The sequence below is a fragment of the Armigeres subalbatus genome, chromosome 2 (genome assembly GCF_024139115.2).
Source record: "Armigeres subalbatus isolate Guangzhou_Male chromosome 2, GZ_Asu_2, whole genome shotgun sequence".
Classification (NCBI taxonomy): domain Eukaryota; kingdom Metazoa; phylum Arthropoda; class Insecta; order Diptera; family Culicidae; genus Armigeres; species Armigeres subalbatus.
Window position 1 is genome coordinate 339,881,608 of NC_085140.1, and position 12,689 is coordinate 339,894,296.

Below are 12,689 nucleotides of genomic sequence, written 5' to 3' on the forward strand. Positions count from 1 at the left end.
ATATTGAAAATAGAAAAGCATCTCCAAGTCAGTGAAATTCTTTACTGAAATTCACTTTTAGACAATATTTACACGTCGTAAAGAAGTTTTTTAGCAATTGATTATAATTACAAACATATTGGTGAGGAAAATCAATAGATTAAGTGGATATTTGGGATATCGATGTTATAAATATGTCCAATTTTATGGCCCAGAACTACATAACTTTGTCAGCGCATAGTGCCCAATCTCATTTTTTACTAGGTTTCAAAATAAAACTGAACGCGCAGCTCGTTTCAATGAATATATTTTGAAGAAAAAACCTTCATAAATATATTTTGTTGTTGTCATTTTTGTCTACAATCCATTTTGTTATTATTTTTGTGTGATGTTTTTTCTTTTTTTTTTCAAAGCAACCATTTTGACAGCTGCCACAACCAATTTCCTTTTTTTGTGGGTGGCTTGAAAAGGGTTTCCAAATACTCTCATAATAAGTTTATAGTGGTTATCAAGAGTGGGCCACTTGGTTATATCTTACTCTTATAGTGGTCATCACAAGGTCGTCGTGTGGTAGTGGGCTTTATTGTGAGTTCTTATAATTTGATCTTGAAAACCATTCAAAGAGAGGAATAAAACACTTAAAATGTTACTTGGGTAGTCCACGAAAAAAAAAATATTAGCACTTTTAAAATAAAAAATTGCAATAATAAAAGAAGAATTTTCCGTAAAGAAATAAAAATGTTTCATACAATATTTCCATAAATAAATCAATATTTCTACATAAAATCTTTCTGGGCTTTCAAAAGCCGTTCAAAAGCCAAAAAGGATTCCGTTCGGAAGACCAAAATTAAACCGTTCGGAATCCTTTCGAAATTATTTCGCAAGCCTAAAATAATTACATTCTGAAGTCCAGAAGAATTCCGTTTAGAGGCCAATCATGATTCCGTTCTGAAGCCCTGAAGGATTTCGTTCGTAATCCCAAAAGGATTCGGTTCAGAAGCGCACAATAGTTACATACATTCAGAAGCCTAAAAATACTCCAATCGGAAGTTCAAAAGAAATCCTTTCGGAAACCCAGAAGGATTCCGTTCAGAAATCTAAAAGGCTCCATCGGAAGTCCAAAAGAATTCCATACAGAAGGCCAAAAGGAATCCGAGCGAAAGCGCAAAAGAATTCTGTTCGAAAGCCCAAAATAATTTTGTTCAGAAGTGAAAAAGAGTTTCTTCCGAAATCCCAAAAAGATTCCGTTTCGAAGCCCAAAAGGATGTAATTCAAAATCCTACATAGAAAAATTGGGCTGTTGGAACGTACTTCTTTTGAGCATACGAACGGAGATATTTTTGGGACTTCCGAAAGAAATCCTTTTGTACTTCCCAGCTACATCCATTAGGGCTTCTGACAGGAACTTTAGAAGGATTACGGAAGCTTAAAATAATTCCATTCTAAAGCCCAGCAGGATTCCATTCCAAATCCAAATTATTCCGTTCAGAAGCCCAAAAGAATTCCGCTCGGAAGCTAAAAAAAATGCCACTCGGTATTCTTCCTAGAAGAATTGGGCTCTCGGAAAGTTCTCCTCTTGGGCTCACGAACGGATATCTTTAGAGCATCCGAAAGAAATCTATTTGAACTTTCGTACGAACTGTTTATGAGCCAATGAAAGAAATCCTTTAAGGATTCCGTTCAGAATCTCAAAAGCATTTCGTTCAAAAGCCCAGAAGGTTACGTTCGGAAGCCCAAAAAGATTCCGTTTATAAACTCGAAAAGATTTCATTCGGAAGCCCAAAATAATTTCGTTAAGAAGCCCAAAAGGCTCCGCTCGGAAGTCCAAAAGAATTCCGTTCAGAAGCCCAAAAGTATTCCAATCGAAAGCACGAAAGAATTCTGATCGGAAGCGGAAAATAATTCCATTCAGAGGCCCAAAAGAATTCCGTATAGAAGCCAAAAAAGATTCCGTTTGAAGGCCCAAAACGATTCCGTTCGGATGTTCAAAGACTTCCGTTCAGAAGCCAAACGGATTTCATACGAAAGTCCAAAAGAATTTAGTTGGGAAGCTCAATGTATTTCATTAAGAAGCCCGGAAGTATTCTGATTGGAGCCCCAAAAGGATTCTGTTTGAAAGCTCGAAGAGATGCCATTCGAAATCATCGAACAAAATAGAACTGTCTGAACGAATTTCTTTTAGGCTTACCACCGAAGATCTTGTGGACAACCGGAAAAAAATCCTTTTGTACTTTTGAACGGAATCCTTTTGGGCTTCAGAAAAGAACCCATGAGAAATTCCAAGCCCAAAAGGATCCACTTGAATGCCCAAAAGGATTTCGTTCGGAAGCTAAAAAGGATTCGATTCGTAAGCCCCAGAGGATGCTGACCCGAAGTATAATATAGTCCTATTTGGAAGCCCTAAAGGATTCGATTCGTAAGCACGAGCGGATTCCGATCGAAAGCCCAAAATAATTTCATTCGACCGCTCAAAAGGATTCCGTTTAAAACCCAAAAGGATTTCAATCGAAACCAGAAAATATTCTGTTTGGAAGTCCGAACTGAGTCTGTTGAAAAGACAAAAACCAAAACAAAAATCCAATCAGAAACCCAACCAAAAGGGATTAATTTTGGAAGTTAAAAAAATTCAGTCCGGAAACCTAAAAGGATGGCTTTCTATTCTTAGAAAAATTGGGCTTTCAGAATGTACTTCTTTTGGTCATGAATGGAGATCTTTCGGAGTGGAGTCCTTTTGGACTTCCGAAAGGAATCCTAGAAGTATTCAGCTTAGAAGCCCAATAGACTGCGCTCGGAATTCGAACAGGAATATGTTTGGAAGCCCAAAAGGCTCCGCCAGAAAGTCTAAAATAATTACGTTCGAAATCCCAAAAGAATTCCGTTGAAAATCCCGAAAAGCTTCACTAGGAAGTTCAAATGGATTCCGTTCGGATTTTCCAAAAAACAAACTTTTCGGAAACTCAAATGGATTCTACTCAGAAGCACGAAAGCGTCCGTCTTAAAAGCCAAAAAGATTTCGAAAGCCCAAAAGGATTTCGTTCAGAAGCCCCAAAGAGCTCCACCGAGTCGAAAAGGAGTCCGTTCGAAACCCAAATATATTATGATCAGAAGCCCAAAAGAAGTTCGCAGAAGCCAAAAAAGTCCGCCCGAAAGTCCAAATGGATTCTTTTCAAAAGCCAGCTAATTTCTGAACAGATTTCCGAAGGGATTTCCAAAGCAATTTCAATGGAAATTCTCAAATGATTTCCGTGGAAATTTCTGAATAGATTCACGAAGGTATCAATACAATTTCTTGAGAGTTTCTGAAAGAAATTTTACGAAGGAATATCTAAACGAATTCCTGAAAAAAAATCCGAATAAATTCCTAAAAATTAATGCAAGAGAATTTCTGAAGAAATTTTCTAAGGAATTTTTAAATAAATTTTCGAAAGAACTCTTAGAGTAATTTCCAAGAAATCCTTGAAGGACTTTCTAAAGGGATTCAGAATTTTCTTAGGAAATTCCCAAAGAATCTTTCAGAACAATTTCTTAGGATAGTTTTCTAAATTTGAAGTTTTCCTAAATAAATTTTTGAATAAATTCCTCAAAAAAGTTCCTACGCAAAGGAATTTTGAAAGGAATTTATGGAGGATACTCCGAAGGGAATTCCTGCAAGATTTTCTAAGGAATAAGGAATTTGTTAAAGAAATTTTCGGAACAATTGTTCATGAGCATCACAGCAATTGTACAGAAAGCCATGTAAATAATGTTAGTAATTAGCCATCTATTCTCAATGTACACGTTTCGAAAGATCATGTATATTCAGTCAATAATGGTGCTGTCCACGTCCTTGCGGGCATAGACGATTGGAAGGATAATTAATTCGACTCTCGTTTCTAATGGGATCAAGGACACCTCTGCATTCCCATCGTTGTCTTGAGATTTAGGGGAACTGTTTCGTTTTCCATCTCAACGAAATCGATCTTATGGTAAAACAACTAGCAATCGAACTATTTGCATGGGGAGTGAGAGTCATCCACCTTACCTCTGCTTCATGCTTACTTCTTGTAGATGGGATTATCTATGTTGATCAGTTTATTCAGTTTTTCCATTTTATGGAATGGTTGTCAAAAGAACGATATTATTATTGTTAAATTCATGCGATGCAGGATTGAAACCAGTGTTGTGCTTAACCCGTTTCGGTCTGACCAAAATTGAAATAACCCGTGTAGGCTCATTTTTCGTCCGATTGGCATGAAATTTTCAGGGAAAAAGCGTCAGATGTTCCGGGAACCTGGTTCCCTGGGGTATCCCTGGGGTGGTGGACACTTTTCAAGTGTACATAACCCAGTCTTGCGACATATCAAACTTCATGGTTTTGGAAGACATTGCTAATAGATGAGTTTTTGGGAGGTTTTGGACACATTGGCCACGTCCGGAAGTGTTCCCGGGAACCTGGTTCCCTCAAGAAAGTGGACAAATCTCGATTAGCACCGAAACCCATCTTGCGACATATCAAACTCCATGATTTTGAAAGACAAGCTCAATAGATGGTTTTTTTTAGAGATTTTGGACACATTGGCCACATCCGGAAGTGTTCCCGGGAACCTGATTCCCTCAAGGAAGTGGAAAAAATTCGATTAGCACCGAAACCCATCTTGCGACATATCAAACTCCATGATTTTGGAAAACAAGCTCAATAGATGAGTTTTTGAGAGGTTTTGGACACATTGGCCACATCCGGAAGTGTTCCCGGGAACCTGATTCCCTCAAAGAAGTGGAAAAAAATCGATTAGCACCGAAACCCATCTCGTGACATATCAAACTTCATTATTTTGCTGGACTTTCAAAGACATCGAGTTTGTTACGTCACAAGATGAGTTTTGGTACTAATCTAAATTTATTTACTTCCTTGAGGGAACCAGGTTCCCAAGAACACTTCCGGGCGTGGCCAATGTGTCCAAAACCTCTAAGAAACTCATTTATTGAGCTTGTCTTTCAAAATCATGGAGTTTGGCATACCGCAAGATGTGTTCCGGCGCTAATCGAAACTTGTTCGCTTCCCTTAGGGAAGAAGGCTCCCGGGAACACTTTCGGATGTGGCCAATGTGTCCAAAACGTCTCAAAAACTCATCTATTGAGCTTGTCTTCCAAAATCATGGAGTTTGATATGTCGCAAGATGGGTTTCGGTGCTAATCGAAATTTGTCCGCTTCCCTGAGGGAACCAGGCTCCGGGAACACTTCCGAACGTGGCCACTGTGTCCAAAACCTCCCAAAAACTCATCTATTAGCATTGTCTTCCAAAACCATGAAGTTTGATATGTCGCAAGACTGGGTTATGTCCACTTGAAAAGTGTCCACCACCCCAGGGATACCCCAGGGAACCAGGTTCCCGGAACATCCGGAACCATGTCCTGGTGATTCAATTGTATCAAAACCAGAGCATTAGTGATTAATCATAGATTTAATCATGATTAATGAATAATGGGTTATTTAATCATTATTCATTAATCATAATCATACAAAAAATACGATTCAATCATTAATCACTAATCGTTAATCATAGATTTTTGCATTTAATCATTAATCACTAATCATATTCATGATTATTTTGAGTTTATTCATTATTCATCAATTTTAATCATTGCATACATCGCTTTTATTCATTAATCTTTAATCATAATCATACAATTTCAAAGGTAAAAAACATAATTTGGTCGAACGGTTACTTGATTATTGATCACTATGCAAATCATTTAATTTGATTATTCATAATCATTAATCATTAATCATATCGATCGTTAATCATTAATCATACCCATATTATGTCTACGTTTAATCACGATCGGTAATCATTAATCATACTTCAAACGTTTTATTCATTAATCATAATCGTTAATCATTGTCAAACATTAATTTAATCATTAATCATAATCATTATTCATTGTCAAAAATGAATAAATCATTAATCATAATCTTAAATCATAGAGTTGAATGATTTAATCATAACAAATTTAATCATTCATTGAAAGCTTTATTCATTAACGCTCTGATCAAAACTAACTTCTGATGCTGGTCAATGATGATTGACCACGTTTGCATCAGCATTCTGGTCACTTTCGTTCATTTATCAATGGTTTTAAAAAATGGCCCATTTTTGACTGCATCTGACCCAGGACCCCCCTTAATATATGCCGGATGGGCACCATGGTCAAATCAAGTCATGTACCAAAAAATAGACATGATGACGCTTCTTCCCTGAAAAATTTCATGGCAATCGGACGAAAAATGAGCCTACACGGGTTATTTCAATTTTGATTTCTAGGTCAGACCGAAACGGGTTAATCATTATCAGACGATCATGATTGCAATTTTCATGTGAAAACTAGTCACGTGAAAACAGTAGGCGAGTTGTCGCCGGCGACAACTTCTCAAATTTTGTACTCAAACGATAATAAACACAGAATTTTCATTCAATCATTAATCTTCACTAATATCAACTAATTGTCAGCAGTTCCGTTATATCTTCTATTTGGCGTTATGGTTTCATGGTAGTAAGGAAAAAGAGTTCAAAATGTAACGGTAAATGCTTTAAATCAAGATACGATTTTCAAACGATTCTTAATCGCTGGCGAGTTTTTATCACTTGATAATTTAAAAGTAAAATCGCGGGTGAGTTTGATCATTTTCGATTTTTCAAAAATTTGATTTTTCCCATCCCTGAGTGAAACACCTGTTAAGTTCAATTGAATAAAGTTGAAACAGCGTTGAAATAACAATTTTGAAGATTGAAAAAAAAACTATAGCCGCGTTGTTTGATGCAACAATCGGAATAGTTGTTTCAATCGTACATAATTCTTCTGCGTGTTTACAGCTGAACAAATTACAAAAATTAAAAAAAAGTTAAATTCCTTTTCATTGCATTGCCTTATGCATGCACTTAGCCTTATCTTTATTACTTGCAACATGTTGCATTCGACGCGGAATCCTTCCTATTTTTTAGCAATTGAAAATTGCATTCCAGAGTTGTTAAAAAAAGTTTTTTTTTGGAAAAAAAAATTCAAAACCGAAACAATTTTTTTTTCAAAAACTGCTGCAATGCATTCAAATGAACGCAAATAAATGTGAATTGATGCAAATAACTGAATCCATCTCTGCAATTTTGACCACTCTTATGGGCATTTCTTGTTACTCTTATGTGTTTACTTGTTTTATAATTCGCGCATCATCACCGCTAGGTGGATTATTCTGGGTTTGTATGTAAAAGTGCTTAATTAGTTGATTATCAAATTTCTACTACCAAAAGTTAATTCGTTTTTAATTAACAGGTTTTACATTTTTGTGGAAATATTTTATATTTATTTTTCTATACTTCGCCATGCTAAATTTCAGTGACGTCACTCATGTTTGTAGGTATGCACGGCAGCGAATTGACTCTTCTACTTGTATCATTGTGTTATTCATGTCTTAAAGTAGTGATTTTTCGTTTTTCGTTTGTAACAAGTCATCTGATTATAAACGATATTCTAATTGCAATATTAATGAGAGTAATGCGATTTTGTGAGTAAAATTCGGGCGCGATGCTTTTCTGCAGTATCGCTAAATGCTGTCGAAATGCTGAAGAGTACATATGATTAAAAAGACTAAGGCACATCATAAATTGAAACAAATTATTTCTAAAATTAGGGCCATTTCTTTGTTGATTGTAAAGTAATTGTAAAGAATGTAAAGTAATAGTACAATACAAATAAAAAAAACTTGTTTTTTGTTCTTAAAATCGTGGGTAATTGATCCCTTTCATCTTTCATCTTCATTAGCTAAAGTTTTCCAAGCCAGAAGTTCACGGGGTTTCTAATAATTACCTCTCTGGCGGACCAATCCAACTGGCTGTGGTACAATTGTGTGGCCTCCATTCATCTTCCATTTTGTCATTCATTCGGACGGTGAAATTTACGATAGATCGGGAAATAAAACTCCAAGAGACTAATTACACAATTATATTCCTGCGGAAAGGCACATGCCCTCGGTGAACTTTGTGAGTTGTGAGCGTGATCCCAGCTATTGAGTAGCTTCACCGAGACCGAGAGGGGTCAGAGCCCGGCTTGGTCAGGCGAAAATGTTTACAAAGTCAGAAAAGTTGGTGCCACAGGGAAAAATTCAATGTTTCCTCTAAAGTTTGGTATGTTTCGTGTCAGCCCCAAGTTCGTTGTACCATGCCTCGTACTTGAGGCAAGCCAGCCAGCCTGTAATCAGCAAACGAATCCCAATTGGCGTCCTTCGGGCGGAAATTTGATGCCCCTTTGAAGTGATTGTCGGTTGTCGTACGTACAGAACCAAGGCTGAACCGAGGGATGTTCTTCGGTGTCAAAAAGTGAAAATGCCAAACGAGACCAAATCATCGTACTTTTCGAGGGGGGTGCTATCAACTTCAAACAGGTCGTTGTAGTGATATTCTAGATGATTGCATGTGATGGGCTGAAGTAAACCTTTCCACTTTGTGTTTTCAAACGCAGCCACGATGAACAAATTACAATCATAGGGAGTGAAAAGTGAAAAAAAATCCTCTCATAGTGGAACGTTAAACCCAGTGGAAGTGAGTGAGCGTTGATAGTGTAAAAAAAGACCCACTTTAGCTGGGACCATCGATTAAAAACAGCAACGGCAATAGCAGCACCTTCATCGCTGAGAGATGGTTCAGCGGATCGACATTTCCACCATCGGAGGCGAGAAAATTCTGGTAACGTACCTTAAACTGTATTAGAAAACTTTATTCTTTATTACGTGAGTGGGAAAATTGATTCTGGTTTTTCATGTCCTTAAATTTATATTCGAGGGGTGTGTGATAGATTTTGATTGTTGTCTTTACGATCAAAATTTCTCGTTTTTGCAAAATATTTATAATTTTCAAGTTACTTGTTTCCTTTTTCATACAACAAAATGGAGAGATTATTTTCGGAAAGATTCTATATATTAAGACGATATATGCGTGTTTCCTTGCAACTAAAAGTTGCAATGCATCAGCGGTTCAGTTTCCTGTTTAGAGAGATGTCAAGAAATCACTATATCGCTTACCCTTATCAAACCAACAATTAAAAGTTCACCGCCACCACCGGGGTCACGTGCTGCTGGTGTCGAAGCTTTTTCGCAGCACTCAATCCCGAGGGCCATGCCCAGTCGTGTGAAGTGCCGAGACACTTTAGGTTCGAAACCATGAGCTATGACCGCAGTAGTCGGTGAAGTTTTTAGCAGTTTTGGCACGTTTCGTGTGACGCTGTAAAGCGAATCCGACGAATTCCGATGAACGGCGGCGTTGACTACTTTAGCCATTGGCTGGTCGGTCGTGAGTTTCCCTAAAGAGCAGTGAAATAGGAATGCGATTCGAAGCGACGGCTTGGGGGGAAGGTGGAACTGATTTATCGGTTGGCGGAGTTTGCTAAGTGATGAAGGTCCATATTGAATATTTCCGATTCGTTCGGGTTGATGTGATATATTTATTGGCAGCAGTTTGGCATTGACTTTAATGGCCAATTGTATCACTGATTGTAATCCATAAACGGTCTAAAGAAAGATAACCAACATAGAAAATGCAACATTTAAGGTTTGATTTTCTGATTAACATTACACAAGTATGTAAGAAAATATTTATCTAGCGTTGCTTTTATTGCATATTGAATGGTTCTTATTTTTTCCATAGCGATAATATTTTTATGCCCAGGGAAGTCGAGAAAATTTTCAACCTGAAAATTTTCTAGACCGGACCGGGAATCGAACCCGGGTGACTGGTATTATCTTGCTTCATAGCCGCGCATCTTATCGCACGGCTAAGCAGGGCCCGTTCACCTCATTAGATATTAAAAAATTGCAGGGGTTTAAGGTAATTAATTTATCTTATCCTATTACAGTCGCGTCTCCACATCTCGATATTGAAGGGACCATCGAGATAGGGAGAGATCGAGGAATGGGAGGAAAATTGGAATGTGTACTAGATCCAAAAAAGCCCGTTGCTATGAAAAACGACAACAAAACAAATGCCGTTTCTTGTTGTTGATCTGTTTGTTATTGTCCAAAGATGGTCTAGTAGCCAAAAAATTAGAACATATCGACATAAGGAGAGTAAATATGAACAAAATATGATCAGAGAGATATCGAGATAGGAAGGTTATCGAGATATAGAATGCCCAAATGTATGTAGATTGAAGGGACCGAGGAAACTATGGACATAGGGAGAGATATCGAGATATTGAACATCGAGATGTACACGGAAGAAATAAACTACCCAATAGTGAATTCAATTCACCCAACCTCGAACATCCGTACGGGAAGCTTAAATCGAGTAAATGGGGTCGAAGAAGTTTGCCTTTACTCCCATGTTAAAAAAGTACCCAACGGAAAATTTATTTATCCATCTGGAGGTTTAATTCACTCAATTTTGAGTTCAGGCAATAAACTCAAAGTTGGCTTCTCGTATTGAACTGGCGATTGTTTCTCTCTTATGTTTTTGACAAAAAAAGAAAAAGTAGATGAAAGAGAAGAGAAAAAATAACTCAAAAGTAAGTTAAAAAAACCCAACGCGGGGTATTTTATTTCTTCCGTGTAGAGAGTTGACTGTAATATACTTTACAGTAAGATTTGAAGCAGAGCCGTGGCGTGGACTTCCAGCGCCTTTGGCGAAACCTTTATTAGGCGCCCCTTAATCAGATGTAAAAAAACGTGCTATGAGTAGGAAGATTTTTTTTTTTTTGCGAGGAAGGTCTAATGAATTTTTGCTTTACGAATTCCTAAAGCCTCTATAACCTGCATATGTTTCAAAAGGTAGAGTGTAAGGGCCATTAAAAGACCAGAACATTTCTAGAAACCCGCTGAAGTTTAACGATGTTCTGAAAGATTTAGTAAACTAACGCAAGTAAAAAAAATAGATCCAGAAGTGTGTGGATTCACGGCAAAAAAAAAGGATTTAATTAAGAAAATAAATTAGCTCTCAATTTGTGCTTGCTATTCGATTTTGATTACTATCGAACCTTGTCACATCAAGAAGAACCCTTATATGAAGTGGATGACCATCGGAATCGCCATTAGCCATTTCGATGACGAAAAATTTAATTTCGGAGTGGCTTGGTTTGCAAAAACTACTGATCTTTCAATGAACTTCAACTTTGGAGTAAATTGGTTGATTGTGAGAATAGCTATTGGTCCAAGTCGTATCAAGAACAAACCAATTCCGGAGTGGGTTGATTGATGGCCAGAATAACCAACGGGCCCTGTTCAGATCAAGGTATATGTGTTTTTGGAGTGGGTCTGACGATAGTTCGGTGGCACTGTTTGTTTTGGATGAACCAATAGACTTCTACTTTAAAGAAAGTCAGTTACTGATCTCCCTCCCTCTCCCTAATCTGATTTAGCCATCGTTACTGAAATCCCTCGATGCATATTCTCATATTCAGCATACCATCATTTCAAATACTTTTCCGCTAAAAGCTTTACCAGTTTATAAAGATTATACTGGATCAAGTGCGATCGCATAGTTTGTCAGCATAAAATGAGGGAATTTATCTCAAATTCATACAAATTTCTTATCAGAATATCCGTACATCTATTATTAGATAACGGTTTGCATTTTTAAGTCGCGAACAAAAACTATATGTATTTGATTTACGCTTCGCCTTTGGCTTATTGAAGTCCTTATCTGGGGCTCCTTCCCCAGAAGCTTGTTTCATGCTCCTTCCCATTTGCATTTCCTGTTCCTTCCTTTTCCTTCCACTTTCTTTTCCATCAAGTAAATAATGAAAAAGACATTCCTAAATTAGGGGAGCATGCCGACGTTTTGATATATTGAAATGTTATGACCCCGGGAGTTCCCAGAAAGGGAATAGCCTAGACCCCAAGCTGCTGGTCTGACCAACGGCAGCTTCCGGGGTGGGCGCAAAATGCCTCCTTTCTCCCAGGTGCCAAGGACTTTATTCTTTACACTTTACCTTTATGGTTTATTCCGCGGTATGGGCGGCGATGAGATACAGTGACAATGGCTTGGTCAGTTAGCAGTGGCAGATGGCGTTAGGTACTGGCGCGACGTGTAGCTTGATGGTCGTTGGTCAGATGGTCGTCAGATTCAGATTCAGTCAGATACTCGACGATCTTATGGCCGAGGTAAATTCCGGAATTTTCATCCGTTGATGGAAGGCGATAACACGGCGTTAGTTGTCACGATACGTGAGAAAAGCTGGGACGAACAATAGCTGTCCTGTCGTTATCAGGACTCCGTATGACAAAATGGCGTTCATTGCGTGGTACCGCCCGTAGAAAGTACCTTCAGTAATACGAGAAGTCCCGGCACCTCTGGGCAGAATGTTAGCAACCTCGGTGATTCTCACTTGGCAGGTCTTGCCAAGCTCGGGGACGATCGGCTTCTTCACTACGCACCGCTCACTGGAAGTCGTCTGCCGACCGGATAGCTTTGGTCCACGGAAGTCGTCTCGCAGAACTGGGGCCAACAGTTGTCAACCCCAGAAACGAATAACCAAACGTTGGCCAGCCAAATGGTAATTCATCGCTCCGGAGGTGCACTTAGGCACGCGGAAAACTACCAGCAACAGGACGCCGATTTGCAAGATGGCGTTCTCGTGTTAATAACATCTACAGTTGGTGAGAGGCGTCGAAAAGGCGCAATCACCACACACGCACGTAGCTGGATTCCCACTTAGTTCGTTCCCAAACGTCAAACTATCGGACTGACTAT